The following is a 16514-nucleotide window of genomic DNA, read 5'->3' as shown; positions in this document are numbered from 1 at the left end:
AATGAATAAAGCCACTGTAGTCTTCAGTTCATAAATGCAAGTTGTGCAAGTTCATTCCCCAAGAAAGCAATCTAAGTTCAGCTCCTGAAAGTCTGACTCTGATGGAAATGGCACACTAAATTCTCCAGGGGTAATGGATGTGTAAATAGTGTTTCCCATAGCTGGTACGTTTGGATTTAAACCAGAAGGTTAAGATTGCCTGGGAACATAGTTCAAAAGCTCCAGGAAAAAAATGCTCAAGTTCCAAGACAAAGTAGACAAGTATGGGTTTATGCTCCTGGTTGAAGTTTTTTTTTAATTACCAGAATGTTATCAGTTAAATAACAGCAGCTGCCATAATGAAGATATGGTAGGAAATCTGTGTTTCTCAAAACTCATGTTTTGGACAAAAATTTGGTTATTAGGCCTCAACCCAGAGGAAAAAAAAAAAATTTAAAGCTACCAAATAAATACAGAACCCAAATATGTGTTTATAGCTGAAAGGCTAATAAATAAGGAACAGTTTTTAAACCACTTATTCACACTACTGGGATCTTACAGGAACTAGACTTAAATATATAAAAAACCGTTAATAAATCTTTTCAAATGGTTTTGCTCTTAGGGTGGGTACTTTTATATCTCTTTAATCTACAACTTGATTGATGTCTTTAGGTATTTTAGAAATAAACATGACCATGGAAATGTATTTAAAATGTGGTTTTCTGTGAACGGCCTCTAAAGTTGAGTGTATTAGCAGCTCCCTGAAATCTCTTCCATCTCCCTCTGAACTGCAGGACCTTACTGCATCTCCCAGTGTTGCCAATAGAAATGTTAGCAGAATCAAACCCTTAACAAATGTATGTCAACATGGCAATAATAGATTCCAGTCCTGCACAGGCTGGTGCGTGTGCTTAATATCAAGCACATGAGTAACTCCAGGCTAGAACCTGAGCATACAAAGGAGCACAGTCCAATCCATTGAAATCCTGTGTACTCTTTGACAGGTATTCTTTTGCTTGTCACCTCCACTCCAGCCCCTAAAACACAAGTCTCCCTTTTATTAGCTTCCCAAGCATGGATTTTTACCATCATTTAGTGCTTTTAAGGTCTCAGAAGAAATAAAATATCTAAGCCCATTATAACATATTAGACAAAAATTATCAAGAGTTCAGGATTTTGTTAAAATAAGTTGATAAACACATGCCCTGATCATCGATGTTAAATATGCAAGAAAGACAACAATTTAAGGAAACAAAACCAAAGCAAAACAATACAAACAAAACATTTTCAGCTAAAAAAAAATTCAGTAGAAATTCTGTGAACTTTAGGATGATTCATGAAGACATCCTAAGTAGGGCTAAAATCATCATGAATTCACCTTGCTCTTCTTTGGCATGCTTCTGGCATATGCTTTGAAGGTGGCTTAAGAAAGTGGGTGATTGTATCCAACATTTGAGGTGCTTTGTTGAGCCTCTCAGGGTAAGCTGGAAAGAGTTTTGGTCCCGACTTCCTGGCTTCTTTAGACTTGTCAGCAGTCTGTTGGAGTGCTTGGGGTTTCTTTCTCCATGTAGGAATAGAAATGCTGTATTGACTGAAGCCAGGGAAAATATTATGTCTTTAAATAGACAAAGTTTTCCCATATTTTTTTGAGCAATGTCTACATGTAGAATTTTTTCAGTGGGTAACAGAAAAGTACATTTTAAGTAGTCTCTTGACTTTTTGATTTTCAGCTGTAACAAATATTTGTTTCATTATCTTTATGCATTTTAAAAATATTACCTGCTGTATAATACCTATTATTTCACTGTTTTATGCCCTATAAACACTGTTTTCAGTCTTGTCTCTTCCTGCAGTAGTAGCTTGTTGTCAAAGTAAAAGTAAACTGGTTTACAACATCAAAGAATACAGCTGGTGTGGATTAGATTGTGAGCATGTAAAAGCCAGCTGGCATGAGTGCTTACCTGTCTACAGTCTCATGGAGCTCCTTCTCTATTACAGCTTGGACATCAAATTGTGAAATGCACTTTCTAAGCAATTTATTGCAAGGTGAGAAACTCCCATTACTTTAACTCAGATATTTACCAAGGACAGAACAACAGCTGGACCCAGCACCACGGGTGCAATGTCTGTGTTCATGGCCATCAGAAGTTTCAGCCTTGCCTGTGGTTGCACATCTTCCCCCACATGTGTCTCCAGATTAGGTGCTGGTCATCAGTGCTGTTCAGTGTCTGCCAAGACTGGGCTCAACTTGTTCATTTTGATGAGATCTTACTCACTTGAAGATAAGTACAGGGTGTGAATGAGTGGGAAGAATCACTGCAATTAGTGAGTTTGAGTGGATGGTACTGTGGGAAGGATTTTTTTTTAATAGACTATTTGAGTGATTACTGCTATTCAATTTTCTTTAAAAAACAACATATATCAATTAATCAGTCTTCTCAATGTCAAGCAAAATATTTTTTGGCTTTAAAAGTGACTCTAAAACCTCATTCCCAAGGCTTAATTATTTTAATAAAAAAATTTCAATTTCCAACAAAATGAGGTTACCTTTGCAAATGTGTTTACTGTTGCCCGTTTTAAAAATAACTGCTGTAGTAGGAAGTGTAAGAGTCTTTTTAAATAAGTGATATTTGTTTGTGTCCCGTCCTTTGTTTTCATGACCATAGGCCTGAGGTCTAGCAGAAAAGCCCTGTGCACATCCAGCTGGGCAGGGACAGGGCTCAGCAGCTCCCCAGATCTGCACTCCACATCTGGCCATTTGGCAGGAGTGGCCAGGAGACGATAACCGTCTGCCTGTCCCCAGATAAGGGACAGATTTGCATCCCAGGACACAGGCTGGCTGATACTCAGTGAAATTGGGCAGTCTGAACTGCTGTAACCCACTTAGCCACGTATGCAAATGATACATAAATCAGTGCAAACAGTAACAAGCCTGGGCAAATCCAGGCACTGGATTTGAGTTCTTTCCCCACTCCCATCCCTCACCTCCCTACCCGTTCACCCGGTGCACTGGATGAGCTGGCAGGGAGGTGAGGGATGAGGCCTTTGCCAACCCAGCTGTGCTGGCTTCTGCCCCCAGTGATGTTCCTGCCCTTCCCTGGGTCTCCATGTGCTCCCTCCTGCAGCAGAGGCTGTTGATCCCAGGTGGTGCTGCAGAGGGTTGGCAGAGCCATCCCAGCCCAGACAGGGTGTGGTAGGCCCCAGTGCATGGCCACCATTTGGGAACCCCCGGTTCTGTCCCCTCAGAAATCATGGCCAGGGATGCAGGGCTGAGGGGAGAACACGGCCACCCGTGCCCACAGGGGGAGTGCAAGAAAAACAGCCATTCCTAGAGAGCTCTCCAGCAAGAAGCCTGGCCCCTGTAGGAGATGGCTCTGAGAGGGCAGCGGAGGTGGAGGAAGAACTTGCTGAACTTCCAGAGCTTTATGCGCTTACAAAGAGAACGGCTGAGCCCAGCTGGCTCCGCGGACAGCAGCACAACCCCGCCGAGCATGGGCGGCCCTCAGCTCACCCCAGCGGCTGCCATCAGCCTGGTTTGATCCTGCCGAGTCCCGGGGCTGCTCGGGGCAGCCTGCTGAAGGGCTGGGAGCTGCTCTGGGCACCTGGCAAAGGGCAGGAGCTGCTGAGGCAGTGTCAGGGATGAGGATCTGTTACAGGCAGATCCCACAGCCTGCTGAAGGGCTGGGAGCTGCTCTGGGCACCCTGGCAAAGGTGGGAGCTGCTGAGGCAGTGTCAGGGATGAGGATCTATTGCAGGCAGATCCCACAGCCTGCTGAAGGGCTGGGAGCTGCTCTGGGCACCCTGGAAAAGGCGGGAGCTGCTGAGGCAGTGTCAGGGATGAGGATCTATTGCAGGCAGATCCTGCAGCCTGCAGTGGTACAGGGGCTTTGTGAGGGGTGGTGGTCCCTCTGCTTCATTGCCAAACTCAGGCGGCAGTGAGAGCAGTAAGAAATATTTAGGAGTGTGCAGGAAGTGTGGAATAACAAAGTGCAAAATATTCCCTCTTTAGCACTTGCTCTTTCACATGCTTCTCCCATTCCGCTGCTTTCACGGCAATTCAGGAGCGGGTATTTGCTGTGCACTAGAGGTAGATGTCTGATGGTAGGCAAGTATAATCATAGTCCTTTATTTCCATGACCATCCAACAATGAAAAGTTTCCTTGCTGCCTTCTCATGAAATAAAGCGGAGAGACAAAGAGAAGTGGTCAGGCAGAGAAGTGAAAGACCCTCTCTTGGAGCCAGTCATTTAACAATGATTACTTTGCAGCTCCTTGCCCAGCAGAAATGAGATGGAGGTGCATTAGGGTAAGAAAGTGATTACACTGCCTCCCTTTCAAGCTCTAGACCGGTGCTGTGACTTGATACGGTTTTTATCAGAGACTGCAATGCTGCATTACCAAGTAAGCAGTAAATTATGTCGAAATCAATTATACTACCCCAAGCAGAGATTCTGAGTGGAAAATGAATGGGTCTGGGGGTGGAAGGAACAGACACTGCTTATGCATTTTGATTAGATAGCTAGCTATCATCCTCCACGATAAAGGAACAGCCAGCAAGTCATGAGATCAGGAATATTAGGGTGACTTATCACACGTTATATTTTATGTGTATTTTACTGTGGCCTACAAAAGGAGATCATGGACCTTACTACAAGTCCTCTTGTATGATACAAGCTTTTCTGTTTTCAGGTGTTTTAATCCAGCTTCTGAAAAAATTAGTTATATGACCTATATGTATATGCTGACAGAGAAGATATTCACTATGAACCTTTATGTCCAGAAAGTGTGTGGATCAATGAATCTTTATTTTTAAAAGGCTGGATTATCAATATAATAGATTTATGCTGGAAAAAAACCCCAAACATTTTGTTGCAAATTGTAATGGTGTTTGCATGGAAATGATCAGACAAAATCCCTCCTGAAATTCTAATGGGTGAAAAGATTCTTGTTACAGTAGATTACTACAAACAAAAACCAAAGCACTTACTGCCAGCTTGCTAAACAGAGCAGGAGGAAAATGACACAGGCTGACATTCAGAGTCTAGTTACAGGCCTGTAAAGCTGAAGTAAGGGCAGTTGAATTTCCTCAATAACTCCCAAATTAGTGAGAAATATTTCTGTCTTCTTTGAAGATCATGAGCAGTGCTCACATCTCATGACTGACATCTCTGTATTGAGAGAAAAATAATCACTGTCTTTGGGGTTCTGGGGACTTGTGCTGGTGGGTTTCTGTCATAGAACGGGACATCTGATTCTTTTTGCACACAGATTACCTTTCAAGCAGACAAGTTACCCTGCAATTTCAGCTGCCTCTAATTTCACTGCAGCACCATTGGAGCAATATGAATATAGTGAGATGCAGTGGAAGGCAGAATTGACTTCTTTAGGTGTAAATACAAGCTATCCCACTGGACCTGTGTTGAATATAATTCTTCACCCTAAAATATTTTTCAGTTTTGGAGTTTCTTTACACTGCAGCAGTAAAAAGTAGCTTCTAGGAGCTCCCAGCTAGTTGATATGGCTTTTCTCTCACAAAAATGTGTACGTCCCCGTGTCACTACTTTCTCCTTTATTCTAATTCTTGCAGGAAGTAGAGCTAGAGAGAAGCCGTTGGAGAGGTGCTAATCCTTGAAAAGGCTCAGCAGTGCATTCTTTACTCTAACAGCCAGTCCTGGGAATAAATTCCACTCAGAAGTGAAACTGTGTTCTCTAGAAAGATGAGACCTTAAATGACCTAATTTGTATTATAATTTAAAAAACCCCAAGAAACAAAAAAACCCAAAACAACAACAACAACAACAACAGCAACAAAAAAAACCCCAAGAAACAAGACCTAACTAAAACATTTATATAAATTTTAGCTAATTTCTAGTATCCTGATAGATATTTTGCCTTGTATTTGATTTACCCTTTTCTTGCCTCTGAAATCTTGTCCTATTAAAAAATAAAACCCGTGCAAACAATTGCACCTGTGGAAACCTAGATTATTGAAGAAACCTAGATTTGATTTTACTTGATTTAAAACTTGGTTTCTAGTAAAAAAAGATTAAGTTCCATACCTCACTAACAGTTTTCTATAGCAAATTAGAGGCTTGCTTTAATTTCTTCTGTAATGGGATGCTGCATGGATAATTTTCATAACTGAACAGCTACCTTTATGGATGACACCACTTTAACTATTGTTAAAGTGCTTCTATTGTGCTTCTGTTTCTACACCTGTAAAACAGGAATTTTATCTTTCAAGATATTTTGAGATCTCTTTGCAAAGATATAGTGAGAAATTTACTACTGGAATGATAATAAAATTATATCATTGATAATTAATTCAGATGTTATGACAGCTGTCTGTGTTAAGCCTGATAAAAAAAGCCTTGCTCTACAATACTATCTACGGGAAATCTCCTAGAAGTACAGTCTTTTAACAAAGTTGCTTTCCTAAGCACTTGTGAGCACAAGATTCTGGCAGTGTCTGTGCTGTTCTAGCAGTGAAGTTTGCACAGAAGTGTAGCTGTTTGGCTACAGCTTGCACACTCCCTAGCCCAGCTTTTTGGACTAAGTCACAAGGGTGTCGGGTATCTTCACAGTGTCTTCTCAGCCTTAGCCTGCTGAATCCTGCAGCCACCATGTTTCCTGTTGCCACTTCATGTCGTGGCCCATGTCAACTTTTCTGGCAACAGCCACAAGTTGGTGCCACAAAAGCAAATTTCATTCATGGTTCAGGTCTCTCCACATTACAGGTTTGGGCAAATCTGTTCTTTGTTTCAAAATAATGATCTGGGATGATGATAACTTTAAGACACACAAGTGTGATCTCAAGCACAGATTCAAGCTTTGCTTGAATTATGCAACAGGTATCCAAAGCTAGCACAAATGAAAATAGATGCATTGATACATTTCCTTGCCTGTTTCTCTTGTGCTCTTTTTCTAAATTTTATTGTCTTGGACAGTGAAAAAATGTCCTATTTCACTCCTGAGGATGACATTCAGTTGCACGGAGTGGCTGCTAGGTGCCCAGCATGAGGTGGGGGTTCCTATAATACAATCCCAAATCCCGTGTCCCTTACGAAAAGCAGATGGGATATGGCTCTACTTCTTTTTCATCATTTACAACTGGGGAAACTGAGGGCATTTATAAAGTAACCTGAATTCTCTGAAGTGTCTATCCTGACTTAGACCTTATGTATCCGGGAGGAGGGGAGGTAGGGCCTGATGCCTCAGCCTGGATTGTGACTCTGCGCATCTTTACAGCAGTAGCTGCACAGTGTGAAGCAGGGTCTTGCCTTCCGTGGAAGGAATCCTTCCACCACCAATTCAGACCTGGGTTACTCTGTGCTTGCTGTTCCTATTGCCTTGTTTGTGTCTGTCCTGTCAAGCTGTTAAGCATCTTGATCTTTTCTGAATCTGCTCCCTGAGTCTGAACTGCAGCTGAACTAGACAGAGACCTTTTCAGTGGAATGCACGGGGCATGGAGGTGTCTGTCTGCTTGCCAGCACAGCAGAAGAGCTAGAATGGGAAACTCCTTGTTCCCTCCCATTGGAAGTGAGATATTGCAAATTCTGATGTTATTATTTTCATGTGTAAAGTCTGGTAACATCAATACAGGGTACAATAAAATCATTCTTTGGGACTAGGATGGGTACCTGTGCGTACACACCAACACTTAAGGAGGAAAGTGTGGCTGAAGCTATCCTTGAGAGTCACTTCATCCCTTAAAAAGGATAAAGTTCCTTCCTTGTGAAAGGAGTTACCTGGGTGCAGTTGCTGTAAAATTTTAAAGGATATTCATAATGGGTTTAGCAGTTGTGGGGACTTAGGCTCTTACGCAACTTCATTGCTCCTGAAAATGTTATGTATTTTTTTACATTTTTGGCTTCCCAACAGGGAGTTTCTCTGTGGTGCTCTTATAACTCTCTGTCAAGGCACATTTTACAACATAATTTAGAAAATCTCAAAGGTTATAAATTAGAAAATCTTGCTTTTTCATATTATTTAAATAATTTTTTCTTACGCCTTTTCTTCTTTCATGTTTGAATTTTCTGCATATTTAAAAGCTTCTTTGGCCCCTCAATGTGCAAACTCAAACTTTAAAAGAAAAAACAATAGAGCAAGGCTCTCCTCCATTTGCAGGAAAATTTCCTCTAGTGTTTCTAGGGGAAAATAAAAAGCACTTGAACATAGTGGCTTACAGTTCCATGCTCAATGTAAAGGCACTATCAGTGTAGTGTATACAAAGTGATAGTGTAGTGTCTGTTCCCTGAGGAAGAGTAGATAAAGTAATCTACCAACACAAATGGACTTCAAACAGTAGTTTTCAGTTAACAAAAACAAACACCACATCCCAGATTAAAAAAGAAGGAAAAAAAAGAAAGTAAAAAAATTGTTTGCACTTCTGAGCTTTCCCCCAGGAACAGCCTTCCTTCCTCTGAGTTCCATGTTGTCATGGAGAGTGATGTGCTAAGGTCTGTGAAACTAGCAGACTGCTTACTTTCAATGTTTTAATTCACAACTGATGTCCACTAAGCAAAAGGAGGTCTTGTTACTGCTGCAAAAACCATAACTTTATAGTGCAGAACTGGCTGCAGAGTAGGAAATGTTGGCATCCATATTTGCTCAGGTGCTTGAATTCAGTATTTCCCTGAAAAAAGACTCTGGTTTAAACTTGTGAGTGCTGTGGATTCCTCAAGCAGGGTTTCTTCCATGTTGACTCAGTATGACATTACTGAAGGGGACAACGTTTAAAATTTGTGTTTGTCTTTCACACCTTACAGGAGACAATTGTTTAGAGGGTTTGATTTGTCAATTGCTACCAATTTACAATTTCAAGGGAACAGCAACTTTCAAGGAACAACCAGAAGACTGTTTGAGGGAAAAGATCTGAAAAATAGTTGTAGAAATGAAGAATTAAGCCAATACCAGAAATCTGAGGAACAATTTATCTGAAAATAAAATGGCAGACAAGGTATTGGAGAGAGGATAGCAGAAATTAGCAAGAAAATCAAAAGTTCTTTCCTGCAGCTACAGTTCTTTCCTTAAATATTGCTTCATTTTAAAACAGGTTGCTCACAGGAAGGATTCCAATGTAACTACCATTACTATAAGATAAATATTTGGTATATTCTCAAATTTTATTACCTTCTTTCCTATAATATGCTTATCTCATCTTCGTCCTGGATTTTGTGGAGGTGAGAGTATCTTAAAAGGCAAAATCTTATGAAAACCAATGAAAAGCGTGTTTGTTATCACACAAGTTAAAAGCAACATTAACCATTTAAAATTAAAAATCATTATTATAGAACTAAAACTATAAAGAACATATTGAGAATTACTGAATATCTTATTTGAATATATTTCTGACAGTGCTGACCCTGTATACATGTAAAGAGGCATTAGCTATTGACAGATTCCTTCAGTCCTCTGTGTCAATGCATGGAGTTCATAATCCAATTTTACATTTTTTAAGGCAATAGTGTCATAGTCAAACTATCACAGATACTAAAAATAGCTTAGTTGTAAATTTGTAGTCTAATATCCTAGCTCTGTACTGGTGATATCAAAGAGTTTGTAAAAATTTGCCTAAATACTTTGGTAAAGATGTTGTCTTCTTCCTTTCACCTAGTATACTCAGGGCTTTTGATAAATGAATGTAACGTCATTCGCACTGGGCACATTACAGCAAATCTGGACAAAAATTTGAATTTTGGAGGACAAGGTAAAGATCACCTATTTTATTGATGGTATTTGAATTCATAAACAATGGCAATGTTCATGTCTTCTGCAAACCATGTAAGGGGACAGAAAGGCACATTTTACCCCAGATTTACTGAGTGTATCCCCATTGTTTACCTATGTAAGATTTTCTTCATAGCCTCATTAGAGTGTACTGATGATATTCTTTCCTACTCTTATGCAATTTCTCTTCACAGTTGTTGCATTTTTGCAATATTTATTAATGCTCAATGGAAACCTACTTTGTGTGGGTTTTAGCACATAAATATTTATGCTTACTTTTTGAGATTTTGTGCATCCTGTAACACCATGTCACTTAAGCCACCACTACCTCATTTTTATTCCTCCTGCTGTTCATAATTCTCTGTCATTTAAGTCTGTGAACTGGGAATTAATCTCCAGAAACATTTTCTCTGATGGTACTGCACTCATCATTGAATAAAACAGCACTGTGATCTGTGAACGGATTATTTTAGTTACTCTTTATGATTAGTAAAATAATTTTTACTTTCACAGCCTTGATAATAAGTAATCTCTGCTGTGCTTTCTAGACTAACTCTTACAGCTTAGAAGTATTTCAGGATAAAAGTGTATTCCAGAATCAATGACTATGAAACCCATAAATAATGTATCCTGAAAACAAGCAAACACATATTTGGATATTTCCTCCACTGCAAAAAATTGAGCTAAATTCCAACAAGAAACCATTAGGTCAGTAATTGGTCAACATAGGCCTGAAAATTAATAAAATAAACAATATTTTACATAGGAGCTTCAAAATCCTGCAGATTAATTTTGACTCTTTGCATGATTTGAAAAGTGCAAAACTATTGTAAAAGATTTTGACAGCCAGTGTATGCTCTTCAACCAGAATAGAATTAATTGGCTTGGAGGAGAAATAATTTGCTGAAATAACCACTAATACATGTCATCAGTGCAGTGATTGAGCCAAACCCACTAAATCATTGCTGGGATCTAGCCACTGTGCATAAGTTAAAGGTGCTAATCAGAGAATTTTCAATTGCTTTTGTATGAATTAAATATTGGAAAGAACCATCTGTCTTGAGTCTTATTTGCTGATGTATATTTTCCTAGGTTGCCTTCAAATGTGGAGTAGGAATGACTGAGGTATTGCAATAGTGTGTAAAACATATTTTCAAGTTTTAAATCCAGAAGTGCTGACCTACAGCACCTTTATATTAATCCACATGGGTTTGGACTGACCTTTAAGACTACTAAAATGTTTGGTTTATTTGAAGGAGTTTTCTTTCTTTTCTTTCTTTTCTTTTTTTCTTGCTAACATGGAAATTAAACTACCTCAAGTCAGGATCTGACTCTGTTAGGCAGAAACTACTAATATGCACTTGCTTCTGCAGAAACCCAAGCACTTCTCTGTTCAGCCAATGTGACTGATGGAAGAAAATACCCTAAAACCAAAGAGCTGACCAGTCCCTGCCATGTGCAGAGGTAATGTAATGCTGAGGTTGGCACAGCTTTAGAGAGTGGCCAGGCAGCTGCAGCTGAGTTTTGGCAGTGAAATTAACTGGGTAACAAAATACAAAAACAGGAACAGCTATAGAGAATAATGGGACAGCACTGTCACCAAAAGAAAATGGGTTAAAAGTACTTATCCTTTTGTATCAAGTACAAACAATTCTGATCATCTCCCATGGCAGAGCCTGGTGTGAAGTTGGAAAAGTACACAGGCATGATTATATTTTCCCTTTGCTGGACATGACCTACTACTTATGTAAGAATTCCCAAGATTTGGTTTCTCATATTTCACACCACTCATATTTTATTCCTTTAAAAAAAAACAAAAACAAAAAACAAAACCCAACCAACTAAACTAAGAAACAAAAAGAAAAAAGGAAAAAAAATCCACCAAAACTTGCTTTTAAAATTGTATTTCTTCCTTCTTTCTTTTCCCTTAAAAAGAAAACTCTGTAATCTGTAGAGAAAGATATCATTCACATTTGGCCATGGAGTTACATTTTCCTATGTTATACAATGATGATTAATAAAATTATATCCTCTGAAGAGCCACAAACCATCTAGACAAAAGGATGTGGATCAACTCTTTGGCATAGTAACCTTAACAACCTACTTTCAAGCTAATTCACAGGTAAGTGCTGAGTAATAGCAATTGAATGAAGGAATGCCTCTGCACTTCAGAAGGAGACGAGTATCACATGGTGCAGAGTCCCACTGCACACAAACTGTGATACAAGATACTTCAACTATAAATATGTAAGCCATAGATGTTTCCTGGGAGATAAGAAATATTGTGATTTTTATGCATGAAGTGTAAGAAATTACTGATATTACAGAATTTTCATCGGCTCGTGGTGAACGGTCTCTAGATTAGAGATGGGGGAAATGAAAAGATGCATATATGCAATCTTTGCAGTCTTTGGGGGATAAAGCAAATAAGAAAATCAAAACTCTTTTGTTTATACTTGAGGGTAATTCAATTTCATCTCATTTAGAACATGACAGAAAGATGAAAACTAAAATGAAAACAGCTTTTGAATTAAAGACAATCTTCAAATCAATCAACATTAAAGAAGAAAGGAATTGGAATAATAAGTGAATGACATGCGCTATTGCTTGAAAACTTTTGAAATCTTATCTTTGTAAACAAAAGAAAATCTTCTATATTTGTGTATTGATGGGACTAATTTCATCGCTTAAATTCCCTAAAACCATAATACACCGGGTGACTCCAGTCACATACTGTTCATAAAGCTGTTTGAAATTTTCTCTGATCTTTTAATATTTGGACAGTCTTTATATATCTAAATGTTCTGTTCTCTTAACAGAGAATATCTATCTGACACAACATTTGTAAGTAGTTCTGTTTACCCCTTGGTTGATTAACACTAACCTATGGAGTGGATTGTAGAAATGTCCTTGCAGGTTTGTGGAAGAGAACATTCAGGATGGACTGAGCCCAGTAATTCATTAGAATTAATTTATGTATGACATCTCAATCTCATAATCCAATTCTTAGTAAAAATTTTGGTGTATAAAAGTCCATTTTATATACTTCTATGTCATTTTGGGGGATTTGGGCATTTAATTAAGGAGCTTTAAAAATAAATTACAAGCTACTCAGTTCTCCACTATATTTCCCTGGAGAATGTATTAAATTAGGTGACAATAAGGTGAATTTACATTGCACTTGATTGAATAATTGAGCAAATTAAAATGGAACTAACTGGAAATGCATGAAATGAGTGGTTTGTACTTCGTCTTTTCTTTTATGCCATATGTTCAAGTGTAGTTCAAGTATGTGTCCATGATTTGCCCAGTTGCAAGAATATAGATATGGATGATATAGATATAAGCATATATACACAAAAATAGTGTTCCTGTAAGAAAGTTGAGCTGAAGACACTCATGCAACTGAGGTAATAGGCATTTGGTCTAGTGGTGGTATTGATGGTATGTTCAGATGTTTTACTGCAAAGGCTTTAAAGTCACTTTTTAATTTAAAAATATCATACTTTTGCTTTTTTCTGCTTGTCTACTCTCATCTCTCACACCTTCCCCATGCTGCCCACTTCAGCTGACATATTCTCTATTTGCTCACAAAAGTCTCTGTTGCCTTTGTATTTTTCCCTGCACTGCTCCTAAAGCTAGGAATTTCTTGCCCGAAGTAAATATTCTTCTTCTTTCATGTGTCTCTTCTATGGCTCTACCACAAAACAGACAAAAATTAGCTAACTTTAAATGGCTAATTGAGAGCCATTTGGAGCCTGAGGGACTAGTGGAGAAAGACTACTTTCATACATTTAATCAAAACCTGATTAAAATGTATATGAATACAAAAAGGTTTATATTAACAACCTGGGTTTTTCCTCACTCATTACCTTTTGGTTTTTTTCCATAGTTTCTTTGTAGAAGAGGCCATATTTAGTTTCTGTTATACAGTGCCTGGTGCAACAGATCAGCTCTAATTGGAATTTCTGGGCTTTGCTTAAGTGGAAGTATAAGAGCAGTCAAGCTAAAGTTTTTTCCTGTGTTATGCAGTCATTTTAGGCAAGCTCTTATTCCAATAGAAGTCAGCAGAGTAAAATTTGAACTTTTATGAAACAAATCACAAACTCCAGTTGATTCTCCTTTTTTTGTACAAGGAGTGAAAGAACCCTAAAGAACAATAACTGCCCCCATCCTTGAAGTTTTATCACTGCGTTCACTAAGAACAGTCAAGTACTTTCTGAGTTTTTCAACTCAGACACCTGAGTATCATGATCTGCCAAGTAAACCTGGCATCTATAATGCAATGCAAACTTAACACAATATAGAAAAAAACCCCAAAAAGCCCCAAGAAACCAAATAACACTGTAGAATACTTTTTTGTTCTAAACATAACTTCAACTTGTACATCTGTCATTGAGTAGTAGCTATGATGCTTAACAACCATGCTCCGTTCAGGAAATATCCATTATTCATTTCCAGTGTACCTTCTGGCTCATTTCGTGAATCTACCTTCTGTTGGAGAGTTTTCTGCTAGATTGAATCAGCCTTTATGTGGCAGTGCCTCAGTGCCCAGGTTTTTTAGTTTCAGCTTTTTGCCATGCTCTGTGTCTGTAACTCCACTTGACATCAGCCAAAGTCTTGGGAATTTCCAGCAGGAAATGCTGCCCCCGGTATGATCAGGCCCACTCCTGTTGTCTGCAGTTGATGTTTTATTTTGAACACCAAGCATTCCTCCCTTCATATATCTGAGAGCATTTCAGTTTTGTGATTAAGGCGGGTATTAGATGACCTTTACTCTTCTTTCCCTTGCTTTCCTCTTAAGAGTTAAATGAAAGCCTTCCGTTCCTCTACAGGGTACTTAGAACTAAGGCACTATGGCGCTAGCAGCAGGTTGGTTTCATTACATTGATAGGATACATGTGCTGTTTTTTATCTCTAGCATTTTCTCAGTAATTCAGCACTTTAAAGTCTCAGCTGTCTACCGATCTGCAGACAATTGTTTGGTGTAATACTATCCGGAAAAAGCTGATAAAACACAGATGTGACTAGGTCTCTGAAATTTGTGGTTTGCTAAGTGGTTTTTTTCCCTTTTTTTTTTTTTTTAAAGCCACTCTTGCCCATGGCAAGTTAGCTTCCCTACCAGGCATGAAGGCACAGACTTTTATTAAAATGTTGCAACAAGGAGATAATTGCTAAAAATTAAGAAAGTTAGTTGAAATATAAAGCAGAAACATTATAACTATTTTCCCTATTTTTCATCATAACCCCTGGCAACCATTTCTCTCTTTTTTGCCCAATGCATATCCAAAATAGTTTTCTTTTTGAAAAACTTCCCACTAAAGTGTGGATTTCTGGCAATCCTATACAGATCTGTTTAAAGAAAAATGGGTTTTAGGCTTTTTTAGGCATTAAGAGCCAACATCTTGCTTTTTCAAAGTGGCTGAGATTTTACAGTCACAGTGAGGTTTGTCTAGATAAAATATTTGATTGTACTGGAACAAGATTGGAAGCAATCTAGTTAGATGGCAGGATGTTACCATCTCTTAGTGGTTAGTGTTTAGACAAGGACAAATTATTTTCACCATAGCATCAGCTGAACACAATTTTTCCTGGCTTCCATTGACCTCTAACTTGTGACTGGCCTCCCGTCCTCTCACTCAGCTATCACAATTCCATTCAAACACAACCACATTTTGTAGTGTAGGCAATCTTTACTGACAGGATAAGAGTGGTTGCATGTGCTCAGTTCTTTTACAAACTGGCCTACATCATCTTAGGCATTTCTGCATGAGGGTATTGCTTAGACAGTTCATGTATTGTGGATGTTCTGAGCATGGTAGGCTTCTAGTCTGATTATCTGAATTAGGATTTTAGCTCTGGTGGCTAGTTTATGATTTTTTTTTTTTTAATTTATATAACTGGACTAGTACACCTTTGAATATGAATGCAGTTTGTTGGCACAGTGGTACTTTTTCTACTCACGCAGGAGTTACTACTAAGATTTTAAATACTACAGCTCTTTCCCTCCTCCCAAAGACACTCAGTCTCAGCGTTGTAGTAACCAGTTTTACTTAGAACCTTACTTACATATTTTTACTTACTTGCTCTAGGTTGCAAAGTAAAAGGAGATTTTCGAAGACTAAATAAATGAACGTGTCCAAAAGAAACCAGACCATGCTGTAATATTTCTATTCGGTTGCAGAGTATGGGGGAGGGAGAGAAAATTGCAAAAGGCTGCTGATTGACATCTGTGTGTCTGTATGATAACTACGCACAGCTTTAGTGATTTATGTGCTAGACAGGTTTTCCATTCCGATTCAAATGAAAGGCCATCTTGCAATTAAAGGCTCAGTTTGCAGTTCCTGATTTCTGAAGGAAGAGGGCGTTTCTATTTATTCCAGAAACATTTAGTGGTTACATGCATGGCTGGCAGCAATTTCCCACAATGTGTAAATTAGTCAATCCCAAAGTCAGTAAACTTTTGCTTTGAAGTGGACATTAATGAAGTGCACCATTAGAGCCTAATGATTGTTCACATTTGTATTTTAGGGGCCCCTCTAGCTTTTGATGTCTTAGTGCCTTGGTTCCTTGACTTTAGTTATCTAAGTGCCAGGACTGCTAAACTCCTAAGAGAACTCAAAAAAAATTTAATGAAAAAAGTTAGTACTAGCCTGACTGATGTTGGCACTTCAAAGCTGGAACAGACTAAATTGCTGTAGACTGCTTAATTCAAAAGTGCTCCCTTGTGGATGACAGTGCATGGTGACAAAGTTCAATTGGCAACAGGAGACAGGCAAGATCAAAGACCCTCTATTGTAATAGTTT

At 38.7% G+C, this 16514-nt stretch overlaps 1 long non-coding RNA gene across 10 annotated transcripts in view; it reads right to left on the bottom strand.

Annotated features, from left to right (window-relative positions):
* LOC135299518 (uncharacterized) overlaps nucleotides 1-3473 on the bottom strand; it is a 41646-nt gene extending 38173 nt beyond the window's left edge. For 8 of the 10 annotated variants that reach the window (XR_010361488.1, XR_010361487.1, XR_010361491.1 and 5 more), the window contains exons 1-2: nucleotides 3415-3473; nucleotides 1358-2254 (exon numbers count right to left, since the gene is read on the bottom strand). This is a non-coding gene — a long non-coding RNA (uncharacterized LOC135299518). The remainder of the gene's footprint in view (nucleotides 1-1357; nucleotides 2255-3414) is intronic. The other 2 variants (XR_010361493.1, XR_010361492.1) reach the window with 2 other exon arrangements.
* Nucleotides 3474-16514: the final 13041 nt, after the last annotated feature.

The sequence above is a fragment of the Passer domesticus genome, chromosome 4 (assembly GCF_036417665.1).
Source record: "Passer domesticus isolate bPasDom1 chromosome 4, bPasDom1.hap1, whole genome shotgun sequence".
Taxonomy (NCBI): Eukaryota; Metazoa; Chordata; class Aves; order Passeriformes; family Passeridae; genus Passer; species Passer domesticus.
This window is presented reverse-complemented; position numbering and strand designations above follow the sequence as displayed.